The sequence below is a fragment of the Nicotiana tomentosiformis genome, chromosome 1 (assembly GCF_000390325.3).
Source record: "Nicotiana tomentosiformis chromosome 1, ASM39032v3, whole genome shotgun sequence".
NCBI lineage: Eukaryota > Viridiplantae > Streptophyta > Magnoliopsida > Solanales > Solanaceae > Nicotiana > Nicotiana tomentosiformis.
This window is the reverse complement of record NC_090812.1, coordinates 159,681,647-159,697,144: the sequence shown is the minus strand read 5'-3', so window position 1 is coordinate 159,697,144 and position 15,498 is coordinate 159,681,647. Positions and strand designations below refer to the sequence as shown.

The 15,498-nt window shown below is 37.9% G+C and overlaps 1 long non-coding RNA gene across 1 annotated transcript; it reads right to left on the bottom strand.

Annotated features, from left to right (window-relative positions):
- Positions 1-294: 294 nt before the first annotated feature.
- LOC138895251 (uncharacterized) lies at positions 295-2,202 on the bottom strand. Its single transcript, XR_011409415.1, has 2 exons — positions 1,788-2,202; positions 295-664 (listed from the first exon to the last, which is right to left on the bottom strand). It is a non-coding gene; the product is annotated as an uncharacterized lncRNA (long non-coding RNA).
- Between the last annotated feature and the right edge of the window lie 13,296 nt (positions 2,203-15,498).

Sequence of the window (15,498 nt, the reverse complement as noted above, 5' to 3'; positions counted from 1 at the left end):
TAGCTTATTTGGCCCATGTTGCTTAAGAGCCTCGATGACCGAGACAACACAAAATAACAAGTATTCTTCTAAGCCCAAATTGCTTCTTACATTGATGTCCAAATTAAAAATTATTTTTTTTCATAAAAGAAACTTACATGCTAATTATTATCTTTTATCTTCTTAACCAACTTATTTCTTAAAGACTAACATCATATTTCTACTCATCTACACCAACATGACACTAATCAAACTACACTCATTAACAACATAAAAATCATGACTAAATATAAAAACTACAAAAAACGGTAATACTTCAATGCTAAAGAGAAGAACTATATTAAGTATAACATTATGTTGACTATAATTTAAAGCATCAAAATATTTGAAGTTAGAAGTCTTTCTTAGATAATTATACATGAACCATGAAAGTAACTCACGAAAAAGAGCCCAAACTAAACAAACATGGTTAAAAGTGGGGTCTTTATCTTTTCCTTAAACTAAGTAATCTTAACAGAATGCAATTTCAATCACATATATAAAGAAGAAAATGATAATTTAACTAATCTTTAACAGATTTACATAATGATAATACTAATATAACATTCATCTTGAAACAAAAATCAGATCCAATATGTTCCATCAACCAAACCGGGATCAAATCCTTCTTATTATCATCAAGAATCTGCAATATAAGAATTTGAAAGTTACCTGGTTTGTAGAATAATAAAATACAGCAGTGCAGTAACAAAAAACTCAGCAACAAATACAGTAGAAACATCAGCAACTCAAGTGTTAAGACAACCCAGAAAACTCAACAAAAATGCTTGAAACTGGTAGCTATCAACTTCACAAATTGCCCAAGGGATCTTTCGATTTTTCTCAAGGTTTTTTGCACTCAAATAAACCTCACAAAATACTGAAATTTCAGCTTGTTATATGTATTAAGCTGCTGATTTTTCTCAAAGATATATGTCTTTTTTGCAACTCTCCAAGATGTGTTTAAGTATAAGATAAAGTGTCCCCCTTTTCAGTGAGTAAGGAACTCTGCATTCTAAGTGTAAGACAGTCCCTTTTATAGGAGAAAAACAACCCTTTCAATAGGAAAATAAAGTTAAATTTTTGGACAGATTTTGGTTCACCAAAAATCTGTCCAAAAGACTGACTTTGTGTGCTAAACACTGTTCAAGGTCTATCCCAAAGGTGAAAGGACAACCTGAAAATCTGCTGTGTCAGAAGCAAGGAGAAAAAATGTCCTTTCAGCCACCCTACTAGTAAAAGTAAGCTACTATTACCCTATTTTGTGATAAAATAAACTAAACTTTAGATTTTAAACATCAACAACAAACTACTTGCTCAACACAAATCAAACTTGGACAACTATGAACTGACAAAGCATAGACGAGACTAAAAACGTAATTGAACTAAGTATTAAAACCAACTTGATGGGAATTAATTGGATTTGTGCAAACTAATTACTAAACAAATAACTAAATTCACAAACTAATTCTCAAAACAGAACGAGCATTGTTAATAATCGAACAACGACTAACAACAACTAAATAATCGACTAACTAAGTGAACGATTTAATTAATACACTAAAGATCATATTTAAATCAATAACGAATCTAACAAACCACTAAACTAAATAGAGATAGCTAATTAAATAAACCTAACTTGAAACTCTAATTAACAAGAAATAACCAAAACAGAAAAACAAAAAAATAAATATATAAAAAAAATCAGAAACTAATCTACTAAAATAAAATAAAAAATCAGAAATTAATTAAAGAGATGACGATTATACCTAACAAGTATGCTTGAAGCCGAAAAATAGCTAAAATGGGGGTTCGGGGTGGTCGTCGGAATTTGACCGGATTTTTAGTTGCCGGATTTTTGGGATGGAATTGACATCAATAGGTAGGTCTTGATGAGCTCTATCCGTTGATGTAGGTATTGTGGGGTGGTAGTGGCCGGAACTTCAAGATTTTGGGCAAAAAAGTGGCGGCTAAAGTTTCTTAGATCTAAAATTCAAGGAGTTTGAGGGTTTTTTAAAGGAATTGGTTTGGAGATATGGGAAGAGGAGGTTGTGGATATTGTATGGTGTTAATTTGGAGGTGTTTGGAGGTGGTCCGCCGCCGATGGGTGATTTTCGGCGGCGGCGGTGGAGAGAAGAGAGAGAAGAGAGAGAGAGAGAAGAGAGAAAGAGTTATGGGTGAAATGAGGAAAATTTTCAATTTTTTGAGGCTTTAAATACCTCTTGAGAGATCAAATACGGACCATTAGATCAATGAGTGATCAATGGGTGAGATTTGATCTTGGGTCACTTAATAAAACGACGTAGTTTTGAGGCAAAACTACGTCGTTCCGGACCCTTTCAAAGGCAGCCCCTTATCTTGCACTTTTGGCCACTTTCTCTTTCAAATTTGGCCAAATTTCTTTCTTAATCCTACTTATTAAACTAAATTTACACAAACAAACAAATTAATTAAGTAACTTATTCAAATGATCAATTAACTAGATTAATTCACCAATTGAATAGTTAGTTAATTCCTAAAATGCACAAATAAAGAAATAACTATTTTTTGGTATTTTTATGATAGGAAATATGCAATCAAATACACAAAAAATTGGAAAATATAATTAAAGCAACAAAACACTAATGACTTTAGGAGGTGTTAAAATAGTACAAAAATTAGGTATTCACAGTGGAGTTAGTGTCAACCATGAGAGATATCAAAGAGGCACGGTTCCCAAGACCAATGAGGTCCGATCCCGGCCAGAGGGACCCAAATTTATGGTGTGAATACCACGACACTAATGGCCACAACACCGGGGACTGCCGGCACCTGCGAGAAGAAGTGGCAATGCTATTAAAGAACAGTCACCTCAGGGAATTCTTAAGTGACCGGGCCAAAAACAATTATGGTCGGGATAGGGACGACACGCAAAATCCGAGAGCAAGATATGAACCTCCACTCTAAATGATCAACATGATATTCAGAGGGAATTAGATTAACGGGATAGCCTTCTCGGTCGAAAAGAAGATACGAGTATCAACAACCCATAGTAAGAGGCTCCGGGAGGACGATAACACGTTCAAGGATAAAGACGCGGACGGATTACTACTGCCACACAATAATGTACTGGTAATCTCTTTAAATGTGTTAAATTTCAAAATTAAGCGTGTTTTAGTGGAAACAGGAAGTTCCGTCAATTTCGTACAATGGAGAGTTCTAGATCAAGCTAAACTCACCGGGAGCATTATCCCGATAACAAAGCTCCTTGCTGGATTCAACCTCGCAAGCATGACGACCCGATGGGAGATTTTGCTGCTTACGGATACCGAGGGCGTAATGAAGACGGCTCTCTTCGAAGTAGTAGATGGGGACATGGGATATACTATCATCCTGGGAAGGCCATGGCTACACGAGATGAAAGTTGTGCCTTCAACGTACCACCAATTGCTGAAATTTCCAACACCAGAGGGGATCAAGAAGATAAGAGGTAATCAACCAGAAGCAAGGGATATGAATGCAATCTCGGTCTCCCATAGCAAGGGAAAAGAACCTGCGGCATAGCAGTTACCGAAATCGTTTTCCAACCCCGAATCAGAAGAAGTTTCCTCGGGAGTAGGAGAGTCGGAGAAATATCATATACCAAGGTATTTTCAGCTACCAGAAGAAACAGACGCAACGAAATCCACGGCATAAGAGCTAGAGCAGGTTGCACTGTTCAAAAAATTCCCAGAAAGGAAATTCATTTGGGAACAGGACTACACTCGGAACTCAGGTCAGATTTTATCGAATTCCTCAAAATTAGCGCTCATTGTTTTGCATGGTCGCACGAGGATATGATAGGAATCTCGAAAGAGATAGCCGTACACAAGTTAAGCTTGGACTCGAGCATACCTCCGGAAAGGCAAAATAATCACCCTATTGCATAAGCAAGGAACAAATTCGTCAAAGAAGAGGTAACCCGCCTACTTAAGATTGGTTCAATCCGAGAGGTAAGAAATCCGGACTGACTAGCTAATGTGGTAGTGGTTCCTAAGAAAAACAATAAATTTTGCATGTGCGTAGATTATAAAGATCTTAATAAGGCATGCCTAAAGGACCCGTTCCCATTACCAAATATCGATCAAATGATCGATGCTATGGTCGGGCACAAGTTAATGAGTTTCCTCGATGCTTATTCCTGGTACAATCAGAATAAGATGAACCCGGAAGACCGGGAAAAGACTTCATTTATTATAATTTATGGTACTTACTGTTACAACGTAATGCCCTTCAGACTAAAAAATGCCGGAGCCACTTATCAACGGCTAGTAAATAAGATGTTCGAAAAATAAATAGGAAAAACTATGGAAGTATATATAGACGATATGCTCGTTAGGTCTATGGATGCAGGTAACAACCTGAGACACCTGCAAAAAACGTTTGACACACTAAGGGAGCATAATATGAAGCTTAACCCCGAGAAGTGGGTGTTCGAGGTCGATTCAGGTAAATTATTAGGGTTCCTAGTCTCATAAAGAAAAAATTGAGATGAATCCCGAAAAAATAAAGGCCATAGAGGATATCCCGGATCAACTATTCAACGTAAAGGAAGTACAAAGACTCACAAGCAGATTGGCAGCTTTGAGCAGATTCATTTTCCGATCGTCGGAAAAGTGTCACCGCTTCTTCGCACTATTCAAAAAGAAGAATAACTTCGAGTGGACGTCGGAGTGTCGACAAGACTTGAAGGAAATGAAGAAATACTTGTCAAGCCCTCCTTTGCTCTCGAAACCTAAAGAAGGAGAAACATTGTTGGTCTACCTAGCGGTCTCGGAAGTTGCGGTAAGCACAGTTTTAGTCCGGGAGGAAAAAGGTACGCGATCCCCTACATATTACGTTAGCAAAATTTTGTCGGGAGCAGAAACTCGCTACCCACATCTGGAAAAATTGGCCTTAGCCCTCGTGGTAGCCTCCAGAAGCTGATGCCCTACTTCCAGTGCCACCCGATAGTGGTGATGACTACTTTTCCTCTGAGGAATATCCTCCATAAACCCGAGCTCTTGGGTAGATTGGCCAAATGGGCCGTCCAAGTGAGCGAGTTTGATATAGAGTATAAGCCACAGACTGCGATTAAGTCTCAGGTCCTCATTGACTTCGTAGCCGTTTTCAGCCCAGGGTTGATGCCCTGTCCTCTAAAGAGACAATAATGGTGTCGGAGCCGACATCGGGATTCTGGACCTTATTTACGGATAAAGCTTCAAATGTGAAAGAGTCCAGGCTCGGAATAGTCCTGGTTACGCCTTCGGGGGAAACCTTAAGGCAAGCCATCAGGACAGTTACCTTAACTAACAATGAAGCGGAATACGAAACTTTGATTGCAGGGCTCGAATTGGCTCGGGGTCTCGATTCCGAAGCAATTAACATCAAATGTTACTCGCAACTGGCGGTAAATAAGGTCTATGGAATTTTTGATACCAAAGATGAGCGAATGCAACAGTACGTGGTAGCAATATCATGTACCAAGGTATTTTTAGGTACCAGAAGAAACAGACGCAATGAAATCCACGGCAGAAGAGCTAGAGTAGGTTGCACTGTTCAAAAAATTCTAAGAAAGGAAATTCCATTGGGGAACAGGACTACACTCAGAACTGAGGTATGATTTTATCGAATTCCTTAAAATTAACACTGATTGTTTTGCGTGGTCTCACTAGGATATGACAGGAATCCCGACAGAGATAGCCTTACACAAGTTAAGCTTGGACTCGAGCATACCTACGGAAAGGCAAAATAAGCGCCCTATTGCAGAAGCAAGGAATAAATTCATCAGAGAAGAGGTAACCCGCCTACTTAAGATTGGTTCAATCCGAGAGGTAAGATATCCGGACTGGCTAGCTAATGTGGTAGTGGTTCCTAAGAAAAATAATAAATTTTGCATGTGCATAGATTATAAAGATCTTAATAAGGCATGCCCGAAGGACTTGTTTCCATTATCAAATATCGATCAAATAATCGACGCTTTGGCCGGACACAGGTTAATTAGTTTCCTTAATGTCTATTCCCGGTACAATAAGATTAACATGAACCCGGAAGACCGAAAAAAGACTTAATTTATTACAAATTTTGGTACTTATTGTTACAACGTAATGCCCTTCGGACTAAAACATATCGGAGCCACTTATCAACGACTCGTAAATAAGATGTTCGAAAAAAAAATAGGAAAAATTATGGAAGTATATATAGACGATATGCTCGTTAAGTCTCTGGATGCAAGTAGCCACCTGAGATACCTGCAAGAAACGTTTGACACACTGAGGGAGCATAATATGAAGCTTAACCCCGAGAAGTATGCGTTCGGGGTCGGTTCAGGTAAAATTTTAGGATTCCTAGTCTCACAAAGAGGAATCGAGGTGAATCCCAAAAACATCAAGGTCATAGAGGATATCCCAGATCAACTATTCAACGTAAAGAAAGTATAGAGACTCACATGCATATTGGCAGCTTTGAGCAGATTCATTTCACGATCATCGGAAAAGTGTCACCGCTTCTTCGCACTGCTCAAAAAGAAGAATAACTTCGAGTGGGCGCCGGAGTATCGATAAGCCTTGAAGGAAATGAAGAAATACTTGTCAAGCCCTCCTTTGCTCTCGAAAACTAAAGAAGGAGAAACATTATTGGTCTACCTAGTGGCCTCAGAAGATGCGGTAAGCGCAGTTTTAGTCCGGGAGGAAAAGGTACGCAATCCCCTACGTATTACATTAGTAAAATTTTATCGGGAGAAGAAACTCGCTACCCATATCTGAAAAAATTGGCCTTAGCCCTCGTGGTAGCCGCGCGGAAGGTGAGGGCCTACTTCCAGTGCCACCCGATAGTGGCGGTGACTGCTTTTCCTCTGAGTAATATCCTCCAACCGAGCTCTTGGGTAGATTGGCCGAATGAGCCATCCAAATGAGCGAGTTTGATATAGAGTATGAGCCACGGACTGCGATTAAGTTGTAGGTCCTGGATGACTTCGTAGCCGATTTCAGCCCATAGTTGATGCCCCTGGCCTCCAAAGAGGCAATAATGGTATCAGAGCTGACATCGGGAGTCTGGACCTTATTTACGGATGGAGCTTCAAATGTGAAAGGGTCCGGGCTTAGAAGAGTCCTGGTCACGCCTTCGGGGGAAACCTTAAGGCAATCCATCAAGACGGTTACTTTAACTAACAATGAAGCGGAATACGAAGCATTGATGCAAGGCTCGAATTGGCCCGGGGTCTCAATTCCGAAGCAATCAACATCAAATGTGACTAGCAACTGGTAGTAAATAAGGTCTACAGAATTTTTGATACCAAAGATGAGCTAATGCAACAGTACGTGGTAAAGGTTCAGGACTTGTTGTCACGATTCCGGGAGTGGTCAATAACCCACATCCCAAGGGAAGAAAACGTAGAAGCAGATGCGTTAGCAAATCTGGGCTCATCAAGAGAAATTTAGGGACCAGAATCGAGGGCAATAGTTCAACTAATGAACTCAGCCTTAGACACGAAGGGCTACTATGAGGTAAATTCGACCAACCTGGTATGGGACTGGAGAAATGAGATAATCGATTATCTCGGACACGGGAAACTACCTAAAGACCTCAAGGCATCGAGAGCACTGCACACTAAAGCCACACGATACAACTTCGAGAAAGGGTAGTTATACTAAAAATTATTCCAAGGCCCACTTGCCCGATGTTTAGGAGCGTCTGAAGCCAGCTACGTCATGAGAGAAATCCATGAAGGAATATGTGGTAACCACTCGGGAGCAAATTCTTTAGTGCTGAAATTAGTCTGGGCGGGATATTATTGGCCCCATATGGATTTAGATGCTAAGGACTTTGTATGAAAATGTGACAAGTGCCAACGCCATGCACCTATGATACATCAACGAGTAGAACCATTACATTTAATTCTGTCCCTGTGGCCATTCATAAAATGGGGGATGAACATCGTCGGACCTCGACCACCGACTCCGGGAAAGGTAAGATTTATTTTTATTTTGACTGACTATTTTTTATACCTGTTAATTAGGCCGGGCTGACCCGTTTACAACCCGGTTAAGCCCGGTTCAGCCCGGTACAGTAGCGTGGGGGGCGGGCTGGGACAGGTTGGGCGGGGAGCGAGTTTCAAACGAACAATTTTTTGATACCGGTGCACCGGAACTCGCTAAGCCCGTTAACCCGTTAACGGGTTGTTAACGGACTACAACCCGGTTCAGCCCGATTTGAGCAATAGTAGCAAGTATAGAAGAAAATTAGAGAGAGATTGTGATAGATTGATATTGATTTTATAAGAAAATAAAAGAATAAGGGGGTATTTATAGTTAAAAATAAGGGAAAAGTGTAATAATAAAAAGTTTGGGGTTAAAAATAATTTGGGAGGGTTAAATGGCTATTCTTTAAACCCCCAACCGCTCCTTTTTTTCAAAAGCCAAACAGCTAAAAAAATAACCATTGGGCCCGTTTGGCATGCCAAGATCCCGATCCGGTCCCCGATCTCTTGGCGGGCCACACGGGCCCGGTCCTAACGGTTCCTAGCTAAGAACCAATCCAAGAGACCGGCACGAACCCACCTCTAGCGGTCCTAACGGTCCAGTCCACTTAGCCTGCGCCCCGACCCGGTCCACTTGCCACCCTTACTTTTTGTCACGACCCAAAATCTAACTAGTCATGATGGCACCTAACCCAACCCGTTAGGTAAGCCAATTACCAACTATCCAATTTCAATAATAATTATTAAAGTAATTTAAGTGAATAAATGTCTTAATCTTATACAATCCCCAAGAACTGGTAGTACAAATTACGAGCTTATAAGAATAGAGAATACAAAGAGGAAATAAAATAAATACATAGTCTATTTGAATAGTACATAAACAGAGCTTTTATAAATCTAAGGCTACCATGAACAAGGGGTAGCTACAATAGTATTGGGTAAAATATGGTATGTTACGTGGCCATCTGAGAAGGGGACACATGGAGTCAAAACCGGGAGGGATGTAAAACCGGGCACAATCACCTCGTGTGTCACTGAAAAGAGATTAAGCATAAAGGGATTAAGCATGCTACGCCCAGTAGCATTTAATGGAGAATATTACACAGCATTAAAGAGTAACGACTCATTAATGAGATCTGAGCATTTATGTTTACCATTAGGTTTCCATTATCACACTTCAATAATTGTCATTAGTGGTGGGTCCTACCATTATGCCCACTGAGCTATAAATAATAGACTCAACCATCATTGTAAGTGACAACTTTTTCTGGCATACATTCGATACATTCTATACAGCAATCTGATATCTTTTTTCTCTCTCGCTTGTTAATCTTATCATCATTGCGCCCGAAAATCTTGTTCCCCTGCTCTTTGAATCTATCATCTCATCTACATTTTGAGCTAAGCATCTTACATATCAATCGATTAATTCATTATCTTTGGGATCAAATTGACTCATTTGTTTAGAAACCACGAACAAATTTAGCTGTACCGATTTACAGAAAAACAGGTTCAATTAAATCCATAACTTTTGATGCGAAGTATAAATTTATGTATAAAATTTTTATTGAAATTGCAAAAAATAGTACCCCGATATGAGCGCATAACTTTAAAAAGATAATAGGTTCAATGCTAAAACCTTAAAGTTTGAACTCATAGAGTTAAAATTCTGGATCTTCCTTTGAGTCGTTGTATATCTAAGCATCATTGTTTCAATATAAATTAAAGGATGGCCACCTTAGGTAACCAATTAGAGGCGGATCTAGGCTTCGGCGGTCGCGGGGCACCATGATATTCAATATAAATTTATCATTGCTCATAAAGATTGGTACGAAAGCCTCCATTATTATCTGACTATTTTTTGATGACATTTACAACAAATAAAGTTTTGCTGAAATTTTTGGGTGCCAATGACCCTCTTCATATAATGTGTGTCCGCCTTTAACCGACTAGGATAACTACTCATATTCTTATCTTATAGTGATTGATAATGTATAGATTTTGAAGTTAGGTTTGGCAGTCCCAACTTCAGATTATTATCTGAATTTTCAAACTTTCCAACTTCAATATTGCGGGTCTGAAGTTGATTTTGAAATAATTAAACTTTAATTTGTTTTTATAAATTAAACTACTTTTTAAATAGTGATCCTAAATACAGCTATTTGCGCACTTGCCTCATGAAATGGCCAACCCCACCAATGCACCAATAACTGTCCAATGAGTTAGGGAAAATCGGTGGGGCTAAAACACATTAGCTGCTTTTAAACCTTCTTTAATTCCCTCTTCCAGTTTGAACCTAAGATGCTAGGCTAGGTTGGGTTCTCTATTTCCTACTTGAGAGGAACAAGCAACAGAAACCATTTACTACTTTTAGTAACTTCCCCTTTTTATTAAATCTAATAAGATTCAGTATGATAGGTATTCTAATTAACACGTATCGGATTGATAATACACATTCGATTTCTTACTAATTATATTTTGTCATGAACACAAGAAAGACACGACTCTGCTGATTTTCTCTTCTTTTTTTCTTCTTATTTGATCCATTTTATGTGGTACTCTTTGCCTTTTAGTTTGTTCCAAAAAAATGATATCTTTCTATATCTAAAAATAATTTAATTTTATAATTTTATTTTACCCTTAATGACATATTTTTATAGTCACAAAAATATTATACAAGTTTAAGACCTAAGTCCAAAAGTCTTCACTTCATTCTTTCTAAAAATCTGTTGACGTTGAGCATGTTTTTAAATGTTCTAATAATAATTTACTCTAATTTTTACTGTTCCCGGAATGTTTGTATTGATAAATATGTCCAACTAACTTAATTTCTCGGTATTTAAATATAGTTATTGTTATTCAATCTGTATTACTATAATGAATAAAGAAACAGTAAATATTTTGAAACAGAAAACAGAAACAGAAAGTTAGCAGCAACAAAATGTCAAAATAATATCTGGAAAATTTTTTCGGAATAAATCGAGTTCATTGAATGCACAATGTGTCCTTAAGGAAATTATTCCCCTCAAGTACCTGAGGCGCTAGAATATTATCCTCCCATGATAGAACGATTTAACTCACCAGTGTATTGGTACCAAAAACTCTAATAAACTTCGAGCCACTCAATGGTTGTAAAATACACTGAAAAAACGGACTGGGTCATGTCGTGTCGCGGGACCTGGGCTATTCCGGGTTGAATTTTTGTTAATTAATTAATTAAATAATTGAAAGAAATTTTGTCCAAAAAGATTAATCAATCAATCTTTAACCAAATTCGAATCCGAAGCCGAAGCCGGAGCCAAGCGAGCGACGACGACGACGACGACGACGACGACGTGAAGCTTACTTTCTTTCCAACCCATTTAACACCAAGAGAAGTGCTTTCTCAATACAAGCACATTAACTTTTCTTTCTACCACCAATGAGGGACACTTGCTCTTTCCAAAGCAAAAGAGAGTTCACTTTCCCTCCACTTTCTTCCCTCCATTTTCCATTCACCAATCTTTAATTCCAACAATCCCCCACATGAATGGGGAATGGCTATAAGACAAAGTAATGCACGGACGAGTGTGTGATTTACATGCAAGGATTAATTGCATCTGGATAAGTAGGTTTTCCTTTGAACTTTCCGTAGTGAACTTATATCGGATATACTCGGTAAATTGGTAGAATTGATATCTTTGAACCGTCGAGCTTTGTCGTATACCTAGACAATATAAGTCACACAATCAACCCTTAACCATCTATGTTTCTCACGGTTGTGTTTGTTTCAGCCATGAACACCACCTGATTTCATGAGTGCTTAGAGAATGGGCCTTTACTTTCATTCCCCTTGAAGCGGCTTACACTTCACACTCACATAGGTGATTTCTAAATGTGTAATCCTATAGAACACTGTCTAGTCATTTCCTTCCAAACTTAGAAAATCATTAAAAAGGCTTTAAGCTTTATTGACTCATCAAAAAGCCTTAATGCTTTACCCTGATTTCTGAACATTGTCTTCATCATGAGAATGAGTTGAGTTATTTGACAATGTTGAACCGTCATTCATAACTTTATTTTATCTCTTTGAACCTAACTCTTGGAATCTCCAGTCTGCTAAGTAGAGTTACCGCAATGATGACTTGTCCTAGGCCTTAACCTCATTCCCTTCGATGATCTTTCAACTACCTCTCTAGATAGGCCTTTTGTAAGTGGATCCGACACGTTATCTCTTGACTTTACGTAGTCAATTATGATAACACCACTAGACAGTAGTTGTCTAACGGTATTGTGTTTCCGTCGTATATGATGAGATTTTTCGTTATACATAACGCTCTCTGCCCTACCTATTTTCGCTTGACTATCACAATGTATACATGTAGGTGCTAAAGGTTTGGGCCAAAATGGAATATCTTCCAAGAAATTCCAGAGCTATTCAGATTCTTCATCTGCCTTGTTTAAAGCTATGAATTGAGATTCCATTGTAGAATGGGCCATGCACGTTTGTTTGGATGATTTTCAAGACACTGCTCCACTCCCAATTGTGAAAACATATTCATTTGTGGATTTAACTTCAGATGATCCAGTGATCCAATTTGCATCACTGTATCCCTCGATCACTGAGGGATATTTGTTATAATGCAAAGCATAATTTTGGATATGTTTGATATACCCTAAAACTCGTTTCATTGCCATCCAATATATTTGATTGGGATTACTTGTAAACCGACTCAGGTTGCTAATAACACATGTTATATCTGGTCGCGTACAATTCATGATATACATCAAACTTTCCAATACTCTTGCATAGTCCAGTTGTGAGTCACTTTCACATTCATTCTTTTGAAGCACATAACTCACGTCAATTGGAGTCTTGACAATCTTAAAATCCAAATACTTGAACTTGTCAAGTACTTTTTCAATGTAGTGAGACTGTGATAATGCTAGACCTTGTGGAGTCATGTGAATTCTGATTCCTAAGATCATATCAGCAACTACTAAGTCCTTCATGTCGAATTTGCTAGCTAGCATACACTTAGTAGCATTTATATTTGCCATATTTTTGCTCATTATCAACATGTCATCAACATATAAATAAACAATGACTTCATGACCTAGAGTGTTTTTAATGTAAACATATTTGTCACACTCATTGATTTTAAACCCACTTGCCAACATTGTTTGGTTAAATTTGGCATGCCATTATTTGGGTACTTGTTTAAGTCCATAAAACGACTTAACAAGTTTGCACACTTTCTTTTCTTTACCCGGAACCACAAAACCCTCAGGTTGTTCCATGTAAATTTCTTCCTCCGATTCTCCATTTAAGAAAGCTGTTTTAATATCCATTTGATGGATTTCAAGTCCATACACGGCCGCCGGTGCCACTAATACCCTAATAGATGTTATCCTCGTTACTGGAGAGTAAGTGTTAAAGTAATCAAGGCCTTCCTTCTGTTTATAACCTTTGACAACAACCCTTGCCTTATATTTGTCAATAGTGCTACCAGCTTTCATTTTCCGTTTAAAGATCCATTTCGAACCTAAAGGCTTATTTCCTGGAGGAAGATCAACCAATTCCCATGTATGGTTATCCAAAATTAATTGAATCTCACTATTGACTGCCTCTTTCCAAAATGCGGAATCACAAGATGACATAACTACTTCGAAAGTTTGAGGCTCATTTTCAAGCAAAAATATCACAAAATCTGGTCCAAAGGATGCAGATGTTCTTTGACGTTTGCTACGCCTTGGATCTTTTTTACTTGGAGTATTTTCCTTTGGTTCTTCCCGTGATCATTTAGATTTTTCACTTAACAACTCACCTTCAGTTTTATACGGATAGATGCTTTCAAAGAATTCAACATTATCTGATTCAATTACTGTATTAACATGAATTTCGGGATTATCAAATTTATGAACCAAAAACCGACATGCTTTACTATTTGTAGCATATCTAATGAAAACGCAATCCATAATTTTTTATCCAATTTTTACCCTTTGGGGTAAAGGTACTTGTACCTTTGCTAAACACCCCCACACTTTGAAATGTTTCAAGTTGGGTTTTCTTCCTTTTCATTTTTCATATGGAATAGATTGTGTTTTGCTGTAGGGTACTCTATATAGTATTCGGTTAGCTGTAAGGATAGATTCCCCCTACAAACTCTGCGGTAATTCGGAACTTATTAATAAAGAATTCATCATTTTATTTAATGTCCGATTTTTCCTTTCCACAATTCCATTGGATTGAGGTGTGTAGGAGGCAGTAGTTTGATGGATAATTCCATATTACGAGCATATTTCTGCAAATGGAGATTCATATTCTCCACCCCTATCACTTCTAATCATTTTGTTCTTTTTATTCAATTGATTCTCCACTTCATTCTTGTATTGCTTAAATGCTTCAATTGCTTCATCCTTACTATTAAGAAAATAAACATAACCATATAGAGTACAATCATCAATAAAAGTTATAAAATACGTTTTTCCACCTCGAGATGGTGTCGACTTCATATCACAAAAATCAGTATGAATTAAGTCTAAAGGATTTGAATTTCTTTCAACATACTTATAAGAATGTTTTACAAACTTAGATTCAACAAATATTTGACATTTTGATTTATTACACTCGAATTTAGGCAATACTCTAAGATTAATTAACTTCCACAAGGTTTTATAATTGACATGTCCTAAATGAATATGTCATAAATCATTTGACTCCAATAAATAAAAAGAAGCTAAAATTTTATTCATACTGTCAACAACCATTATATTGAGTTTGAAAAGGCCCTTTGTGAGGCAGCCCTTTCCAACATACATTTCATTCTTGCTTACAACAACTTTAACAGATACAAATACACATTTGAATTCATTCTTAACAAGTAAAGAAGTAGAAACTAAATTCTTCCTAATAGTAGGAACATGAAGAACGTTGTTGAGCGTTAACACCTTGCCGGAAGTTATCTTCAGGAATATCTTCCCCTAACCTTTAATATTGGCGGTTGTAGTATTTGCCATGGAAAGCTCTCCTTCTGGACCAACCGTAGAGTAAGTCGCAAATGCTTCTTTGACAACACAGACATGTCAAGTGGTATCCAGAGTCAATCCACCACTTCTTCGGATTTCCAACTAGGTTGCATTCTAAAAGCATTGCACACAGATCATCAATGTCATCATTCTTCTCCACTATGTTGGCATGTCCCTTTTTCTTATCTTTTTTTCGGGAGACGACAATTAAGGGCTTTGTGACTAGCTTTTCCGCAATTGTAGCAGTTGCCCTTGAATTGTTTCTTGTTCTGCTTCTTAGTCTGTCTAGAAGACCTCTTCTTTTTCTTACTTTTCGGAGCAGTCTCCTCAACGATATTAACTCCCATAATCGTTGAATTTCCACGAGACATCTTCTTGGCTGTTTTGTTGTCGTCCTCAATCTTGAGACGAATCACAAGATCTTCCAACCTCATTTCTTTGCGCTTGTGCTTAAGATAGTTTTTGAAATCTCTCCACGAAGAAGGCAATTTTTCAAT